Source organism: Ursus americanus, chromosome 11 (genome assembly GCF_024610735.1).
Source record: "Ursus americanus isolate L20-20 chromosome 11, mUrsAme1.1.p, whole genome shotgun sequence".
Lineage (NCBI taxonomy): Eukaryota > Metazoa > Chordata > Mammalia > Carnivora > Ursidae > Ursus > Ursus americanus.
The window spans coordinates 71806413-71826108 of NC_142137.1; positions in this window are offsets into that span (position 1 = coordinate 71806413).

Here is a 19696-nt window from a genome sequence, read left to right on the forward strand (position 1 = left end):
CAAAAATAAAATCTGTATTTCCACTGTGCAGAGATGACCATTGTTAATACCTTAATGTATATTAGATGCATATCTATTTTTTCTTCTTTATTTCTATACATTGTTTAATGTGTGAGCTCATACTGCATATTGCACTTTGTACCTTTCTGCAGTCACTCTCCAACTTCCCGGTTCAATAAGTTTTACCTCATTGAAAACCCACACCACATTCAAATGTTCAATTCCCTCAAAAATGTCCTTTCTATCTGCTTTGTTCAAACACTGTCCAACCAGAGCCCACATTTCGTTTAGGTGTTGAATCTGTGTCAATATCTCCATCCCTTTTTTACGTTACTGACTTATTGAAAAGACAAGGCCTTCTGTATAATCTGGTAAAGAGAATTTTTGGGTAGTGCTATGACATGACCCCTCCCTTCCTATGACGGAGGGGAAGGCAGTGATTGCCCCTTTCCTCTCTCACCTCAAATCTGGCGAAGGGAGTTCGGACAGAGCCAGTCAGGGGTCAGTATGTATTTCCTGGATTTTGTGACACAGTGCAATGATATCTAAATTATGCTTGGGAAAATTTCAAAGCAAGAGACCGACTTGTAACTGTAAAGTGAAAATGGCACAATTGGGAGTGATGTGCACTTCTGTCTGTGGTGGGTCCAAAGGTCCAACTTGTCTAGTACTAATTGTAGACCCTAACAAAGAGAACTGCGGGGATCCCAGCACTCAGGGAAGAGTCCGTCAGAGGAAATGCAACATTCACACCACAGGAAGTATAGTAAAAATTTCCAGTAGAAAATTTCACATATTCACTTGCAATTCATCCCATTACAGTCAGGTAAAATGTGTGTGCGTGTGCGTGTGTGTGTGTGTGCGTGCACGCGTGCGCGCCTCACCTCTCCTGTCCATCCTGATTGATCCTGGAAGAGCCAACTGCTGTCTAGCGGGCCCAAGGCAGGAACACTCACGGCGTAGAAGAGCGAGGAAGCTGGTATTCCCCTTCTTGCTCCTGCAGGGCTCCAACAGGGAGCCAGCCTGACAGGGGCAAGAAAGAAGCTTGGGTGAATAATGAAATTTGGAGTTTTTGTTATTATAGTTTAATTAGAGAAGTGATACACCTTTTGTGACTTCAATTTGGAGAACTATTTGTTATCTGGGAGTGAACAGAAATGCAAATGGACCTGCTGGAGATTAGGCCTTCAAGAAGGTTGAAAAGGACCAGTGAGAGTAATTTAAAAATTGCTTTGTGATTGTTCCTTATCATGTCCCACTTGTTCAAAGCTCTAATTATAGGCAAATGGTTGCTTCACTCTCACGGAAAAATAATGAGAAAATAGGATGTGTTTCTGTAGAATTCCTTTCATTTTATATGCATATATCCCCTTGTGGTAAATGTGTCCTTTGAGAATAAGCTTCTTAACTGAAACTATTATTTTTTATTGTCAACATGCAAGCTGATATTTGTACAGCACTCAATAGTTTATAAGGCACTTTCATGTTCATTACATTTATTACCACATTTTTACTGACTGCACCTTTTCCAATATTCTTGAGTTACATCTCCATTATAGCAAAACTGTCCATGTTTTCAATATATCTCATTCTGTTGCCTTCTAGCGCCATGATGGCATAGCCAGTGTTTCCAAACTTAGAACGGAGTCATTTTCAGGAAAACAAGATACTGGAATGTTTCATGTGTGTACTCAGAAAGCAGTCTATTCCATAGGATGGGTGCTATTTTGTCATACTCGGAGGAGGGAAAATATCAGAACAAATAAAGAAAAAAGTGAAACAACCAAATGTCAAAAAGCCACATAGGCCATAAGGCAATTCATTAGGGAAATAATCAGCCTCTTTGATTCAGCTCAGCCCATTGCATGACCAGTGCCCTTAAAATGAAGAGAAATGGAATGAAAAGACAAGGAAAATTGACAGCAGATTTCAATAGAAAATATATAATATTCATAGAACGGCGGTTCTCATTAGACATGTAAAAATTATGACAAGGGAAGAATTCTATAAGAAGTAAAGCAACACTCAATAATTTTCTCTCTTTTTCACAGAGATAAATGACAGTGCAGTCCCTTGTCAGTGTTAGCGGCAGTTTAGAAAAGGACTCCCTTCTCTCTTGACAAAGATACTGAGCAGAGAATGAAGAGTATGGAGGAACAGTAGAGGGTCAGGATGTTAGATATTTCAGAACAGGGAGTAGAATTTTTTCATTGTGAAGAAAGAAATTCACTTCAGGCAAGTGGTATTTCTTTAGCAACTCAATGGGGAGGGGCATAAGGCAAGAGCTATTGAAAACTACCATGTCTTTATTTAAAGACAGTCTGTTTAGAAAGCTAATAGATACAGCCAAGGTATCTATATAGATGCTTTTGAAAAACCTCTCTATTCAATACCTGTCAAGAGAGTGGCAGGTGCTTCAACCAACAATGGCTTGTTTGAAGGGGTCGGGAGTAAGAAGCCATTCGGAGGCTTGGTGCTTATTGAAGCTGGGACATCACATAAGTACTTAGGCTCTTCCTCAGTATAAAAGACATGCCTTATTATTGGCTAGAAATTATTGCCCTCATATCTCAGTCCTTTGTCCCAGGAGTCAAAATTATAAAGAGCTCACCAATAAACCTCTTACTGATAAAGAATTCAGTGTTAGCTTCTGTGTAGGTAATTAACCTAGGGGGATACATTTACAGCTCTTACCATTGTTGCATATACATTATAACAGAACACTTGATCAACAACAGAGCTGATTCAGATACTTAAATGCATTTGGTATCTATCAGCATGTGCCACTCAACTAGACGCTGAGCAAAAGATTGAAAACCAATGCCCATGCTCTCTTAAAATCCATACAAAGCTAATACCTACAAAAATAAAGAATCTGGGTTCCCTTCAAACTGTTTCTAAATTTCAAGCAATGACTGAATTCTTTCATAACGAAAATATTTTTCTACACAAAAAGAAGAAATTAAAAATACAGTTAGGAAATAATTAACATCTCATTTCTGGCCTCATCCATGCAACTGAGAAACTATGAAAAACTACGAAGGTATTCTCGAATTTTCAGTGCCGAAAAGACTACTCTTCGTGAAATCTCTGCTCAATGAGAAGTATACAGCAGAGGATCACTTGCATAATCTACGGGGTGCACTTCTGGGATCTGCTGCCTGGATAGACTTTGTGACCGCTTTGAACAGTACAGAACTTTTGAAATGACACAGTGAGATTTTTGGGGCTAGGTGGTAAAAATTCCATGCACCTCACTCTTCTAGGAAACTTGCTCTAGGAATGCAGAAACCATGCTGTGAGGATGCTTGAGGACCCCATGGTGAGACTCTCGGGTGAAATATAGAAACAAACTAAATGCCTCCAAATCGGTATTTAGAGCATATATGCAGATGGACTGATTGATCGATTGATCGATAGATAGGATGAGTCAAAATAACATAAAATGGAAACCAGGCTTGAAAATCCCTCAAGCAGACAAAACCATTTAAGCCAGGTAAGCAAAACTAAATTTAGTATATTTCATGAACATAAGCAAAACTTAATTTAGGTTATTTCTTACAAATATTTCTGATAATCATAAAAGAAACTGAAGTCATCTTTCTAAAATGGTATGAGATCATTGTTTTTAGCCAATCCCCTGTCTTCTGGAAACCCATGTTGTACTAACCAGCCATTGCAAAGGTTGGACAATCTCCTCATTGTCACTTTATACGCTATCCTGTAACACCATGCTCCTGAGCTTGTAACAGTTTTGGGTTTGAAAGCTCCCAGTCCATGAGCTATTCTTGTACACAAAAGACTCCCACTAATTACTATTTTATTGGTCTGGTGGTTTTAATTTTGCTGTTTATGGATTTTGACAATAGATATAGAGAGAGGGAAAGGTTATATAGATATCTCTATGTATAAAACCTTAAGTTCTGCAAAGAAAAAAATTGGTTTAAAAAACCAAATGCTTTTTTCTTCTGGCTTTTTACTTTTTTAACTTTAATGTAAGAGCCTTGCTGCATAAATTGAAATATTTGTAGTGAGGAGCCTTTTTAATGAGAGTCTAACGTTATTTAACAAAGAATAATTTTTTTTACCTTAAAATAATATCACTTTCCTGGTCTACTGCCTGACCTTAAGTATATGTACATCTGAACTCTCGGACCAAACCATAAACCTACCTCTACGTAAAATAAATATTACTATTGAATACAAAAAACTATCTGTGTATCTCTAATATATCTATATAATCTCCCTCGATATATAGATACCATAAGATGGAACGGTGTATAGTGATTTAAATAATAAAGAAGTTATGTGTTCTAAGAAAAGAGTAGCTGTGTATTATATATTTTTAAGTTGAAAAAAAAACAGGCTATACAGCAAGATATGTAATGCATCCTTGTTTTTGTGATAGATAGAGATATATCTAGATATTTAAGTATTTGGTAGATGAAGGGGTAGTACAGCAAATGATTTTTTTATTTTTTTCATATTTCGTTTATCTGTATGTTCTCATTTTTCTTCCAATCAGCATGGACTATTTAAAAAATTTATAAAGTTATACAAGCCGAACCTCATTTCAATTGCCTTAGGCATTTTATTTGCTATTCTTTTGTCTAATTGTGTGTATAGGATGCTTTAGAGTCAAGGTGCCGCCCTCTTGATGTGCCCAGATTTGGGCAATACCCTTTCAAAATGTGTTGCTTCCAAAAGAAAAAAAAAAAAGTTTGTGCTGCTCGCAAATGTCCATAAATGCTTTTGCAGTTGGTGGGTGGGGGATATGGAAACCTCTACTTTCCTAAACTATTGAATAAGAACATAGGTTACTGCCTGCCTTGGAAAACAGACCCCTCCTGCCCTAATTCAGAAGATATGTATTCTTGTTTCCTGTGTGATAGTATCAGTGATTTCTCAATGACAGCTGCTGTGGTTCCATCCATAAACGTCTGACTTTATGGGGACTTTTAAAAAGACATCCCATGTTCGCTTGCGGGTTTGTTGTATAAACCACTAAGTTTATTGATTTTGACATATAGATATGCGATTTATGTATTTTCTCAAGTAGGTACTCTTTAGTATTTTATTTTATAAAGAAATTTACAGGAGGAGCAAAAAATAAACTGTACAAAGCCTTCCTCTCCTTTTGCTAAGACTATCGTCTACTAAAAAGAACTTTAATATTTCCCACCCAAAGTGGGGTAATCAATGGAAAATAAAACTTCTGCTCTACCCTTTTCCTCAATGTCTTCTTCTCTGTCTGCACCCAGTAGTTGTACAAATAGAAAAAACATATTTTCCCCCTAGATTCATGACATGCATCTCCATGGTTGATGCCATTTTAAGAAACAGATTTCTAAAGGGCATAGATTTAATTAAATGGATTCTGAAACAAAATGGAACAATTCTTTCTGTTTTGTTGGACTTAGGGGGCTGTAGAAAGCCGAACAGCTGCTGTCTCAGAAAGCCAATGGGTCCTGAGTTCTCATTGTCTATAGTTCCTATAACTCTCTAGAATTCCTTTATGGTTAAGAGCATAACTACTAGGGGAAAGACTGGTTCCATCGGCATGGAGAAGGCACTCTAAACTGATACAGAATGCAAGTTTTTAACTGGACAAACTGTAACTGGAAAATTTTCTTATTCACAGACAGATCTACGCGATTAAAACTCATAATGCCAGTCATACTTAGTTTGCATTTCGTTAACATTCTATTCGGTTGGCTCAGTAAGACCATAAAACTAGATGTATGTTATCTAAAATGTATACGCATAGTTTTTTCCATATGATTAGTGAAAAAAATTATTAACAGAACTCCTGGTGTTTAAAAATTATTGGTCCAACATTTCAATTTTATAATGGATGTTCCAAGAATATTCAGGGCTTCTGGCCAAGAAATAATAATTTAAAGAGGAAAAGAAATACTCCACATTCTGGGAAACTTTTATAACTTAGGCCTAACCCTTTCTAATGAAGGATTTGTGACTCATTGGTATTGACCAGGGTGTCTCTGATCAGACTATTGCTAGAAGACACCATCCTTCTCCTGACGGCACCTCTGCCGTGTTTCTGCTGTTATCTCTGTTTTTATTTTCTGAAATGCAAATATGCCCACAGTTTTCTTGACAGTTTGACCAAAAGCAAGATACAAGATTTGAACTAATTAATGCATAACTTGAACTAAAATCAAAATTTCCTAGTCCTTTAAATGCTACCAAATGTGGGTGAAGAACTGCTTTTCTACTAGCTCAGACATGTATTTCAAATTTCATTAGACTATTTTCATCTCTATGTGTCGCTCTGGAATCTCTGAATTAGAAATCTGTTTCTAGGATTTTCCAAATTTTGCTTCATACTGAAACCCTGAGAACCTTTTTAAAGATAGATCCCCAAATCTTTCCCAGATTTATTCAATTAGTATTAATAATAGACCCAAGCTCACTGGAATAATAGCTGAATCAAAAAAAAGAAAAAAAGCTGAAATAAATAGGTTTGCAAAAACTAAAAGGGATTATTTTCTAAAATTTATATGGGGCATTTGGTACTTGTAGCCTCAGGAGCAGTGAGAAGTAAAGGTGTTATGTTCACTTATCATTGTGTCATTAACATTTCTTCATGTCCCAAACAGTACTTATTTTGTTTGAGATCAAATATTTAAATATTTTAACAAAATTCATTGAAGCAAGTTGTAAAATATATCTCTTATGGGTTAGATTATACTCAAATATTTTATAGAGTTTCAGTCATGAAATCAGTATTTTATTGAAATAAAATTTCTTTAAAAGTGAGAAGTATTTGTTTCTAGCAATACGGTAAAGATGGTTCGTAACATGTAAACATACTGGATAAAATAAAGAAACCAATTCTCAAATACAGATCCAAGCTGAGAATAAGCAGAAACAACAAATTCCAGAATGAAACTTGCTGCAGATACTGGCATTAGCCAACAGAAAATATATAAGTATTTAAATATTTATAAGGAATAAAGAAGAGAATTTTTATTTATTTTATTTTTTTTAAAGATTTTATTTATTTATTTTACTGAGAGAGAAAGAAAGAGCACATAAGCAGCAGGAGCCACAGAGGGAGAAGCAGAAGCCTTTTCTCCTCGGAGCAGGGAACTTGTTACAGGACTCGATCCCTGGACCCTGGGATCATGACCTGAGCTGAAGACAGAACTTAACCGAGTAAGCCACCCAGGTGTCCTGGAAGAGAATTTTTAAAAACAGGATAAGCAATAAAAGGCTATCACAAATGAGCAGATGTATTTGGTAAAGAACTAAATATAACTTCTCAAATTAAGTTACTCATATATGCATACTGATTGAATTAGAAATTCAATGGATGGAGTAAATACTAAATTAGACAAAGCAGAAGAAATATTTGGTGTACTAGACTGAAGAAAAAATCAGAGCAAGGCCGGTGTGAGAAAGAAAAAGGAAACAGATTTTAGTGACATTGATGATAGAAAAATATGATCAAATGTATGTCTTATTGAAGATCTGGAAAGAAAAATACAGAGAAATAACAGGAGAGAAGCTGAGCAAAAAGAATGAGAAACCAGCTGATTATTTTTTAACATGATAAAAGACAAAAATTCAACACTACGTGCACCTAAATATATCACAAGCAACTGAAAACCAAAGACAAATAGAGGATCTTGAAATTGGTGAGGGAGAAAGATAAATTATCTCCCCAAAACTGGCCCTATGACTGACAGCTGACATAGCAATAGAACCTGGAAAGAGGTTTGCGTACCTTCAATATAATGGCTGTAAATAGATCTCAACGTAGATTCTAGATTTAGTGATTCCATCTTTCAAGAGTGAAAAGAAAATAAAGACACTTTCAAACAAGATCTAAAATAAATTTATACTGGTCCTTCATTGATAGAATTCTAAAGATATACTTCAAGAAAAAAAATTAATCAATCGCAGAAGGAAGGTCAGAGGTATAAAAAAGAATTTTGAGCAAAGAAAATAGTAAACATGTGAAAAACTATAAACAAATAGCTATTTTGTAAAACAATAAGAATGCCATCTGTGTGTATGTACCTCACCCAGGAAACGTCATTTAAAATTTCAGGCTAAAGTCACATATGAGCATGAATGCCAAAATCTTTCAAATATTTTAGTAAATAAAATCCAATGATAAATCTAAAAGATACTGTATTTTGACCAAGTTGAGAGTATTTCAGGAAGAACAGGTTAACTGAAAATTACAAAACAAATTAATAAGATATATCACATGGACGGAGAAAAAGCACTAGGGAGATTTCAATAGCCATTAATAATTAAAACAAAACAAGCAAAAACTTCATAATTTAGGAACAGAAGATAAATTTTATCCCTGTGATAAAGGGTACATAAAAGTATCTTGCAGCTACGTCTTATTTAATGGTGAAATGTTAAACCTTCCCATATAATCAGGAACATCACTGGTTTTCTGGATCACTCATCTATTCAACATAGTCATTGGGCTCCCAGTCAGCTCAATAAACAAGAAAAATAAATCAATGATATAAGGTTTGGAAAGAAAGAGGCAGTTACTCTATCTGCCTCAGCACTGTAAAATAGAAATATAATGGAGGCCACATACGTAATTTTCAATTTTTTAGTAGCGGCACTTTTGAAAAGACATGCAAATTAATACACTGTGATAGTTATGCACAGATAGAAACACGGGGAAGAAATAAATCAGAAGCACTTCAGAAGCAGATCCATCCATAGGTGGAAACTTGCTGCATATTAGAGATACTATTGTATTTCAGTATAGAAAGGGGAGATAATCAACTGATAACGGGGATATAGATAGTTCTCTATATGGGAAAAATTAAGTTACATTCTTACCTTATGTCATAAGCAAAAATCAACTCCGTGTGTATCAACAAGGAAAGATAATTCCACTATATGGGCGGACACACGTGCACTGAAAGACACCGTGAAGGGAGAGAACAAGCCACAAGCTAGCAGAAAATATTTACCTAACTATAATGGAAAAAGTTAATATCCAGAATATTAAAAGGTATTTCTATGAGTCAGGGAAAAAAAAAAGGAAATCACCTAGTTGAGAAAAGGGCGGATAACTTGTGGGTGTCTCACAGGAGAAAAACAAAGAGTAAAAATATAGATATTTATTCGACCTTATTAATAATCGGAGAAAAGCAAACTAAAACCACAAGTTGGGACGCCTGGGTGTGCAGTCGTTAAGCGTCTGCCTTCGGCTCAGGGCGTGATCCCAGCGTTATGGGATGGAGCCCCACATCAGGCTCCTCGGCTAGGAGCCTGCTTCTTCCTCTCCCACTCCCCCTGCTTGTGTTCCTTCTCTCGCTGGCTGTCTCTGTTAAATAAATAAATAAATAAATAAATAAATAAATAAATAAATAAATAAATCTTTAAAAAAAAAAAAAGCACAAGTTGATGACGTTTCACAGTTACCATATTGGCCCACTCCTTCTACTTCCCATTTTCCTTTTTCTTTTTCAGAAATGTCTTGCTAACTTTGACCATTGTTCAGCTTATTAAATTACACAAAATCCTCCATTGAAATTTTTATTAGAGCAATGGATCAAGTTGGGGAGAACTGAATTTTTTATGATAGCTTTATATGCAATGAAATGGTACGTCTCTCTTTTTAACTAGGTGTTTTTAAATGAATTTCAATTGAGTATTAAAATTTCCTTTAAAACAAAAGACTTGCATTAAAAAAATTATTTCAGGTTACCTTAAAATTTTCATAGCTCTTGTGAATGGTACACTGCTAATTACTAATTTTTCTATCCTACTCCAGGAGACTGTCATCTGAATGTCTCTTCTCCAGGAATTACAAATACGGCCACAGGCAGTTGCCTGGGTGACAGTTCTCCAGTCTTCGGATGTCTGAGTCTCTACTTGCTCTTGTCCAAAAACCAGGCCTTTCTAAATACCCTCAGGGGACTTCCACCCAGCTCCTTAGCTTCAGAGTTTTGGGGGTCCTAAGTTAAGGACCTATCTCTTCAAATGGGTGTCTATGTGGTGATGGTGATGGAGGTGTGTGCCTCGTATCTAGCAAGAGTCCCTCCCTGTGACTGTTGGCACCTCAGTTCCTCCTGTACCCTCCCCCCGCCAACATCACACAGATCTGGGTAGTGACTGGGGCCACTAACCGTATGCTAACACACTCCTTGAACAGCTTTCCGTGAGCTTCTGGGCAGCAAACATCTGACATCCATGCTGTTCAGGAGAGGCCGCTCTCCTGCTATGCTTCCTATCTTCTCATTGTTGATGTTTCCTCCCTCTCTGGACAATAAAAAAAAAAAAAACCTGCCTTTACATAATGGCTCTGACAAAGCTCTTGGGTCCCTTAAATCATGAAATCTCATTTGTGTCTCCCCCTCCCCCCACTCATCCCACAGTTTTTTCTTCCTGACAGCCAGCATTGCCCACTCTTTCAGTGTTTTCTTTTCTTTTTTACTATTATGTCTGAATTCATTTTTTTTAATTTTTAAATTTTATTTAAATTCAATCAATTAGCATATCATGCATTATTAGTTTCAGATGTAGAGTTCAGTGATTCATCAGTTGCATATAATACCCAGTGCTCATTAGGTCAGGTGGCCTCCTCAATTCCCATCACCCAGTTACCCAATCCCCCACCTCCCTCCCCTCCAGTAACCCCCAGCTTGTTTCCTAGAGTTAAGAATCTCTTATGGTTTGTCTCCCTCTCTGATTTCGTCTTACTTTATTTTTCCCTCCCCTGCCCTGTGATCCTCTGTTTTGTTTCTTAAATTCCACATATGAATGTGATCATATGACAATTGTCTTTCTCTGACTTATTCCGCTTAGCATAATACCCTCTAGCTCCATCCATGTCATCATAAATGGCAAGATTTCATTTTTTGATAGCTGAGTAATATTCCATTGTACATCTACACCACTCTTTTGGTGTTTTCTCATGACTCCTAGTGGCTCCCTTCTTCTTCCTGCCTTCTTTATTCCCCATTGCCATCCTAGTCTGTACCCAGGGTGTGAGTTTTTTCCCACGGGGCTTTTTGGCTCCTTGAAGATCAGGAGATATCTGGAAACCCAATGTAAATGTCAGGCACAGAAACCTGAGAACAGTCTATGTCAGTTTGGAGCTGCCCAGCTCGGGCACTGCCCATGTCCACACACTGGCTTTCACAGCCAAGCCGCCAAGTGGGATCATTCTCATGGGGCTTAGTTCTTGGCAGCCACTGAAGTGTAAATGATCCTGCACTGATGTTTCCTAAATTGAGTGGCACAGACCACAAGTGTCCGATGAGATGTTAATAAATGTTCTGAAAAGAAAAAGAAAAAGAATTCTGAAGTTAAATTAGTTTTGGAAAACACCACATACTCTTGGAGAATTGTCATGCCTATTAGCACATTAAGGAATCTGTGAAGTCCTTTCATGAAAAAAAATCATTATTTTGTTTAGCCAGAACTTTCCAAACTTACGTGAGCACAGATCCTACTTTTCCGATTAATATTTATTAACACTTTCAGGACACTAGCATTCTAGTGATCTCCATTTGAGAGACACAGGAATATTCCTTTCTCATGGTCCTTTTCCTAAGCCCCTACTTATGCAATCAAAAGACTTGTTTTTGTTGCTGTTATTTATTTCCTGTCTTGTAATTCAGGATCATTCAATAATGTTAGGGACCAGTTTTCCTAGTGAGACTCAGATCGTGGTTGCACTACCAAACCCCGTGGCTTTCCTGAGTGGCTCTGGTCACTTTGAGCAGCGATTCCCTGGCCACTTACTGTCCTGCCCTGTATAATTGGCCTAGAAAGTTTCCTCCTCAGACTTCAGGCAAGTGTCCCCGAGCCTTCTACTTCTTTTCTCATGGAAATTCTAATGCTCCAAGCTTTGGCTTGCCTATCTTCTTGGCGTGTTTCTACCTAGACTAATGTTGCCCGCATTGTCCTTACAGAAACCTCTTTGACTTTGGGCAAATATCAAAGCAGGGAGTGAAGTTTGCCTTTGGCGTTTTCTGCCAGGAGCCTATGAGGCTGTGAGGACTGGCCAGGTCATCCACGGCCCGCCCTCAGAGAGGTTCTAGTTCAAACCTTCCATTTAACATAGAGTCAAATGAGGCCCAGTAAGGGTTGGCGTGCTGCTCAAGGCTGCACAGAATGTCAGTAGCAGGACTGATTAGTCACCTGGAATTTAGGTCAATTGACTTCTAATCTTGGAGCAAGAACATTTGGCAAATGCAATGAACAAAAGAACAGAAATGTCAGATACATATTACCCACTCCTTCTAATTATGTCTGAACACACTCCCCACAAAATAGACTCATCCAAATCTTGGGAAATATTACTTTATTTACATGGGTGCACATAGCCTGAATGAATTTTGAAGCTGCCATTTATAAATTCAGGAAACATGTGAATGTGAATATTGTAGTTCGAGGATGAGGACTCCCCCTTCTCCCTCGGTTCCAACACATTCATACATGATAGATGAACAAGGTCATAGCAGTTGCTTCAACAATTTAGGACTTCTGATGAATTGTAAGAGAATTTAGCTAGACCTGAGATCCAGCCAGGTGCCCTCCTCCTACCTCAGAGCTGTCCTTGGGTCACGCCTGTGGCAAAAGCTCTGTCAGCAATGTGCTCACTTGGCCATCTGAGGAGAGCAGAGAACTGCTGCTCTGGATTGGGCAACGAAAGGTTGCCTCGGGGGCAGAGGGGAGCACTTTGCCCGTTTCAGTTAATCACATGGAGAACGCCTCACAGAGTCCTTCTCTCACCTTCTTGCTTCCTTACCACCTTCCCTGGGCCACAGGGAGCATGCCAGCCCTGGCCCTGGGTATCCATCTTTGGCTGGACAGGGAAGGCACAGGTCTCGTGGGGGAGCCTGTGCTTCTGGCAGCAGGTAAATGCCTGGAACTCTACAGCTAATGAGGCCCTGACTGCCCACCAGTGGCCACCACTGACTGCCTCCCTTAGCCATTTATGGGAACAGCAGCCCCTGTAGGACATAAACTATTAAAGCCAGAAAAACACAAAGAAACCAGATGGCATTGGGTGTTAATATTCTGAATATTACTCTTGGCCCAATGCATGTCAGATGCTTGCCTGTCCAAGTAGATAGTCCTTGTCCTTAAAAAAAAGAGTAGGGGCTCAGTTGGTTGAGCGTCGGACTCTTGGTTTCGGCTTAGGTCATGTTCTCATGGTAGTGAGATGGAGCCCTGGGTCAGTCTCTGCACTCAGCACGGAATCTGCTTCAGATTCTCTCTCCCTCTCCCTCCCACTCACTCTCTCTCTCGAATAAATAAATGAAATATTAAAAAAAATAAAAATACATAAATAAAGAGCAGGCATTCACCAGACCAAGAGAACAAAAAATTTATGAAACACTTAAGATAATTGCAAGTAGTAAACAAGTACTGTTAAATTGTAGGGTGCACGTGGGGAAGTGTAAAACAGAGAGGGTAAAGACGGTAGACAAGGTCTTCATCCTGAAGGGCTTCGCCAGATGTCCTCAGGAGATTTCACTGTTTCCTGTGATTTATCCCTGTAGCAGTTGAGAGTTTTGATTAAGAGAACTGGTATGACGAGATCTGCATTTTGGAGAAACATCAGTGCAGTTGTTGTAAGACCTAAAGGAAGGATATCAGTAGGAGTTACATTAACAGTCTACAGACACACACACACACACATACACCCTGACCGCACACACATAAGGCTGAGGTGTTTGGGGCATGGAGAGGAGGGCACAGTTCTCAAGATAAATTTCTCATGAGTAGAATAAACAAAAGTAAAAGCAGATAGACTCAATAGATGTGGAATTTGAGGAAGAAGGAATTTGAGAACTTAGGACTCTCTTGGCTTCTTGGCTTAAACAGTTGGAGTGATGTGCCATTCCAAGAAACAAGAACCTTACGAAACTGTATGACAAGAGACCACATTTGACAGGACAGCGATGGTTTTGTTTCAAACCAATTGAGTACGCAGTGCCGAGGACTTCTAGCCCTATTCACCATTTTAGGAATGCGGGCTTAGACTTGGAGACAGAGTTTGTGCTGGAGAGAGAGGGACAAGATCATTCAGCACAGAGTGACATGTGAAGCTGTGATCAGAGCTGAGATTCTCTGGACAGTATATGGAAAATGTCAGGGGTGTTGGGATTACTCAAGACACAGCTATAAGTTTTCTACAATACATGGAGGTTTAACATCTCACCTGTAGCTCTTCATTCAAAAATAATTACCCAGTAGCTCCAATGGCTTAGAGCTGGAGATATCATTATATAGATGTGGCCCAGTTGTAGGCTGAAATAATAACATATAAGTACTAGCCAACTGTTCAGACCTTCTCCATTCTTCCATGCTCCCACCTGCTGCAAGAACATCACATTTGTTGGTTCCTTTTTTTCTGGAACATTCCTGCCATCCTGTTCCAACCTAAACCCTCCCCAATGTTCTCTCACCCATCAGAGCTCAGCTCCAGGTCTCCCTGCCCCTTACCTTCCCAGCCTAGGTCATGTTTCCATCCTTAATGGTGCTCATCTTAAACTGTAGTGATTTCCTTACCTTTGTTACAGAAAATTTCAAACATAAGCAAGTAGAGAAAATGATACATTAAACTCCTATCTACCCAATTCCTGGCAATAGTGATGGTTAACTTTTTTCTGATTCTCTTCTTTTTGTCCTCCTACTTCTTTTTTTTTGAATATTTTAAAACGAATTACATGGAATCATGTCCTCTCTCCTCTACTACATCTCCTTTCTCCTATGACTCCACTATACGTTATGCATTTCTAAATGATAAGTAACTTATAATTTCTACCATGATTTTGTTGCCGGACAAAATCAACAGAAACACTGAATGCCCCATCCACATGTAATGTGCTCCACTTACTTCCCATCATATTTTTATAGTTTGAATGAGAATCTAAACTGGTTTACATATTGTACCTGGTTGTTAAAATCCCTTAAGTTTTCTTGTTTGTTTGTTTTTAATGTTTCCATGGTTTCTTCTTTAAAAAAAAAAAAAAACAACCTGTATTTTCTGTTGTTACAGAAACCAAATCATGTGTCTCCTGACTTGACCAATTGCTACCTCGTGGTATTTTTCAAACTGTATTTCAAATACTTAGGCAAGACTGCTTCAGAGGTACTTCCTGTTGCATCGCAGCAAGCCCATATCTGGCATAGCTATCCGGTTGATTCACTCTGAGATGGCCATGTCAGTTTGACTCACCCATTTCACAGTTCCTCTGCCAACGTGAGCTAATTGTTTTCATATTCAATGAAGTATCTACTTAGGGACATCTTGCCATAAGAAATTGCAAAACACTGACTTCTAAAACTATTAATCCTTCTTTGTTTATTACCTATAATTTTTCCATAAAAGAAAAACTTGCCCTTATATATAATTTGGTTAACCAGAAAACCGTTTATACTATTTATACTTGATACTGAAAAGAACACGTTAAATGCTTAGTTCTTTCCCTTTATCAATTTTTGTAATAATAAGCTTGTTATACAATAATAATTGCTTTCACAACGTGCAACAGGGGCAGGGGCATTTTCAACGTCTGTACGGTGTCAGCTTTGACAGTTGCAGTCAGAGTCTCTATGTTTTCTCCCTATGTTCCTTGACATGAGCCCATTAATCATTCATTGCATCCTTGCTTTTGAAAGAATATGATGTCCAGGCTCATCTTGTATTTGCCTCTGACAAGAAATCAGACATTCCTTTGAACATGCCTAATTCGTTCTAATGGAAAATGTCATTTAGAGACCATGATCTCTAAGTGTTAAAAAGTGTTTATTGGGTTGTCATTACTCTTAGGCCTTTCAGTAGACATTTTAACAGCAAACAATTCATGGTGAGTTCATATTAGGGTTTATATTTCTAAGAACCTCGCTTACTTCCTTGATTTTATATTGCCTGGAAAATCTTTGTTTTTACTAATATTAGCAAACTGAATATTTGCTTTATCATAATTCAAAATAACAATACTAATATTACTATAAAATTAAGACTACCGAATGAAATTTAAGATTTACATATATTGCATCTTTTTACCCCTAAATATGTCAGTGTCTATTTTATTAAGAACTGGAACATTTTTATATGACTATAATTTTATTATCAAAAATTTTAACTAGGTCTTTATCGAGTTTTGAGCTCACGTGAAAATTTTCATAATATTCTTTTAGAGCTATGTTCTTAACAGATGCATAAAATACTCTTGATAAAATTTAACATCCATTCTCGGTAAAAACTCTCAACAAATTAGGAAAAGCTAGAACTCCTTCCACCTGATTAATGTCATATATGAAAAACTTACGGTTAACATTGTACTTAATGGTGAATCATTAAATAATTTCCCTCAAAGAGTCTCCGGCAAAAATACCAAATGACATATGCACAAAGGTATTTACTACAGCATTAGTGTTGTCATGATAGCAAAAGACAGAAGGAAAAAATAAAACAGTTGTTTACAGAAAGGAGACTGATGAAATAAACAATAGGAAGCACCGTGGTGTGCTCAGCAGGGACAAAAGATAATAAGAAAAGTCTCTATATGATGTCCATTATCTGGCTACCTCTAATCACCCTCTCGTTCTTCCAATAAACAACTTTTTGGGGGTCCGGTCTTTATAATTAATATCTGCTGGAATATTGGTTCAACTGGAAAATGGAAGGTGGAAGTTCAGGCTATTGCTAAAATATCTTTGGAATACATTCCTGAAATAATTGTATCAAAAGGCAAATGCATGGGTAATTTTAATGGATTTATTTTTAGTTACCATACCTATCTGATTCTTTGATTAATATTTGTCTCTTCTCTAAACTGTAAGCTCCCTATGAACAAAGGCCTTGTTTATTTTTCCTCAGTACTCTCTTCCCAGTGTCTGGAACGAAGCTGGCACTGAGTGAATATTTGCTGTGGAATTGTTATTAAAGAATGAAGGGTTTTTTGTCGTAGTAGAAAGTATAAAAAATAGTTGTCACAACTTCGTATCCAGTTCATCACAAATACTTTAATATTATCAATAAAGAAGTCATAGATTTATGTTTTACATCTCAGTCTATGGTTAATTTCAGTTTAAACTTTGTGCAAGTTATGTGGTAAAGGCCGAGTTCATTTTTATTTTTTCAAATAATGTCCATTTGTGGCAACATCATCTGTTGAAGCATTCTCCTTTCTTTATTTAATTATTTGGCACTATAGAATTTCTGGAAAAAGACATAGAAACAAATTTTAATGACCTTGGGTAAAACAAATATTTTTAAAGTAAGACGCAGAAAGAAAAAGCTGACCAACTGAACTTAGTCAAAATTTTGTCCTTCAAAAGACATTGGCAGCAGAAATAAAAATGCAAGCCTCAGACTGGGAGAAAATATTTCCAAAATACATATCTGAGAGAGAACTTGTATCTAGAATTGACAAAGAAAGACTAGGAAGGCAGCCTGTGATAAAAAGAACAATAAGATGTCTCTGTAGTTCCGCCCACTCCAGCCCCCATGGTACACATGCTCTGTATAATCCCCTCCTCCGAGTGTAGGCAGACCCTGTGCACAGGGTGGATTTCACTTCGGTGATTAGGTTACTAATCAGTTGACTTTGATTTAATCCAAAAGGAAGATTATCATGAGTGGTCTAATACGCAGGAGGCTCCTCCCAGCCTGGAAGGAAGCAATCATTTTGCGAATGGTCATGGAGGGGCCATGGAGCTAGAGTGTAAAGGAAGGCTCTGGGTGCTCAGAGAATCCTTGAACAGCAGCCAGCAAGAACATGGGGACCCCAGTCCTGTGACCACAATAAACTGAATTCTGTCAACAACCTGATGGTCTTGGAAGAAGCACTGAGCCCCAGTAAGACCATAGCCCTGAAGACACCTTGATTTCAGTCCTATGCATCTATTAGGAGCAGATGCTGGGCCATAGAAACTCTGAGGTAATAAACGGTATTGCTTAAAGCCACTAAATGTGTGGTCATTTGTTATGCATCAAAAAGCACTATTATATAACCTAATTTAAAAATAGGCAAAACCTCTCCCCCCCCCCCCCAAGATTCATTTCTTTGAGAAAGAGAGAGAAGGGCAGAGGGAGAGAGAATCTGAGGCAGACTCTGGGCTGAGCTGAAACCAAGAGTCCGACACACCTAAGTGAAGACACCTAGGTGCCCCAACATCCTCTTTTGAATGTGAGCTGGACTTAGCGATTCACTTTTACATAACAGAGTATGAAAAAGGGAAAAATAGTAACTTTATAAAGGAGAAATCTGGGTTGCCTATTACCTTAAGTGATAAGGTTGATACCACCAGTAATAACTCATATTGGTATCATGAACCTCTGATAGGATATAATTAGAAGGGTATTTCCGGGGTAGTTCCCTGAAGCTCATAACCCCAGGGAAACACTAGACAAACCCATAACTGATGGGTAATTCACAAAATACCTGGGGAGAACTCATCCAGACTGTCCAGCTCATGAAAGAAAAGGAAACAATGAGAAACTACTACAGACCAGAGGAAACTAAGAAAAAATGATATTTAATTCAATGTGATGTCCTAAATTCAATACTAAAATAGAAAAAAAGGACAATAGTGGGAAGGCTGATAAACTTCTAAAGAAATCTGAAGTTTAGGTATTAGTAATGTATCGATGCTGAATTTTTGTTGTTTTGTTTTGTTTTTAGTTTCGAGAAGTAATGTAAATTGATAATATTATGGGCAACTTGGTGAGGGGTATATGGGAACTCTCCATATCATCTTCTTTGTAAATCTTCTTCTCTGCAACTTCTCTGTAAATCTAAAGTTGTTCCAAAATCAAAAGTTATTTTAAAAAAGACACTAACAATATAATAAAATTTATGAAATGCATAAGCCCACTTGTGGCAGGAGTGCTAAGGAGATAGAGGGCAGGCATCGGAGTTGGATGAGAAAGCTGAGTTAGTGAGAGCAAGGCTGAAAGAATCAAATATGAAAAAGCAAGCTAATTGCTTTGTGAACTCACTTGACATCCTTTTTTCTCCATTGGAGATTTGACAATATCAGAGATGATTCAATGAAATTTTCTGTAGTCTGTTAACTTTTAAATGAGGTCGTACTTGTACTCTGTGATTTCTGATTACAGGATGTTATCATGTCATTTGGGTACATATTTATATTTGTGATAGTGTTCTCAATGGAGTCATATTCTTTTTTTGGAAAAAAAAACAACAACATCCATACAGTTAGCCAATAAGAAAGAAAAAATTGATGAAATTTTGAATAGATATTTTCTCAAAGAACATATATGGTTGATATATCAGCACACGAAAAGTTTCTCAATATCGCTGAACTTCAGGTAAATGCAAATTAAAATAATTAGATATAATTATATCCACTAAAATGGTTAAGACTGCAAGACCATACCAAATGTTAAAAAAGGTGTGGAGCAATTAGTACCCTCATATATTGGTAGGTAGGATAAAAATGGATAGAGCCCCTTTGTGACAGTTTGACAGTTTCTAAAGCAGTTAACCATATACCAATCACACAATCCAACAACTTGATTCTGAATTTTTACCCAAAATTACTGAGAGCATGTGTCCATAAAGATGTGGGTAAGAATGTGCATCCTACCTTTATTCATAATAGCCAAAACCAGAAACAACACAAATGTCCCCACACATGTAAATGGATACGCAATTTGGTAAGTGCACACAATGGAATAAGTACTCAGCAATACAAA